Source organism: Octopus bimaculoides, chromosome 6, assembly GCF_001194135.2.
Source record: "Octopus bimaculoides isolate UCB-OBI-ISO-001 chromosome 6, ASM119413v2, whole genome shotgun sequence".
NCBI classification, from domain to species: Eukaryota; Metazoa; Mollusca; class Cephalopoda; order Octopoda; family Octopodidae; genus Octopus; species Octopus bimaculoides.
The window spans coordinates 25,885,843-25,886,918 of NC_068986.1; the positions used below are offsets into that span (position 1 = coordinate 25,885,843).

The 1,076-nt window shown below is 49.8% G+C and overlaps 1 protein-coding gene across 1 annotated transcript in view; it reads left to right on the top strand.

Moving 5' to 3' along the window:
• The window catches only part of LOC106883826 (uncharacterized), an 8,307-nt gene that overhangs the window by 990 nt on the left and 6,241 nt on the right, over positions 1-1,076 (top strand). The gene's annotated exons all lie outside the window — the stretch shown is intronic.

Consider the following 1,076-nt stretch of genomic DNA (forward strand, 5'->3'; position numbering starts at 1 on the left):
GTGAAATGCTTAGCGGTATTTCGTCTGCCGCAACGTTCTGAGTTCAAATTCCACCGAGGTCGACTTTGCCTTTCATCCTTTCGGGGTCGATAAATTAAGTACCAGTTACGCACTGGGGTTGATGTAATCGACTTAATCCCTTTGTCTGTCCTTGTTTGTCCCCTCTATGTTTAGCCCCTTGTGGGCAATAAAGAAATAGGTATTTCGTCTGCCGCAACGTTCTGAGTACAAATTCCGCCGAGGTCGACTTTGCCTTTCATTCTTTCGGGGTCGATGAAATAAGTACCAGTTACACACTGGAGTCGATGTAATCGACTAGCCCCCTTACTGGGTGACAGTACCAGCCTCACTTTCCTTTTCAGGTGGAACCTGAAATAGTCAATGAGGCCTTGACCAAAGATGGTTGGTACCCATCTTCAACCCTTTCAATCGTGTCCGCCACAAAACCTCTTTTGTCATAGCCACCAGACAGAAAAATTACCCTCCCTTCCCGGTCAAAGGAAGGAGGCGATCTTCACAATGGACTCGGACAATAACTGGATCCGTCCTACACGTGACAATAACTGTTCTACAGAGATCCACAAGTCAGCAATGTGCGGATACTGTACGAGAGCATGCAGAACGGTTACATTGTTCCGCGTGCATCTCGGACAAGCCTGACTGACTGTACACCTGTGCCTGTAGAACTTATCTCGAACTGGCAGCGCCCTCCGGTAGCATTGCCAGGCCAGGTATTTCTGGAAGTTATCCATAGTTCCTGGCCCGAAAGTCCTCCGGAAGAGACCAGCCAGTTGATTCTCCTCGACATCCAGGACCTCTCCGAGTACGTCGTTGCTCTCGCCCTTCACTAATCCCCTATAGAACTCCAAGGTGAAACTTCCACCGACCGCATTTCCCGAGTGGCCGAGGATTGTGAGCGCTTGGAAACACTGTAGGTGTCAAGCACACTGCCTCGATCTACGTCTGATCCAAGAAGGTAGCTCCGTCAAGGAGACGAGCTGCGGAAAAAGCGCGTTCAACAAACGACGACTACACCTGATCACCGTTAAGGTATCGCTGGAGATGTCGCAGTCTCA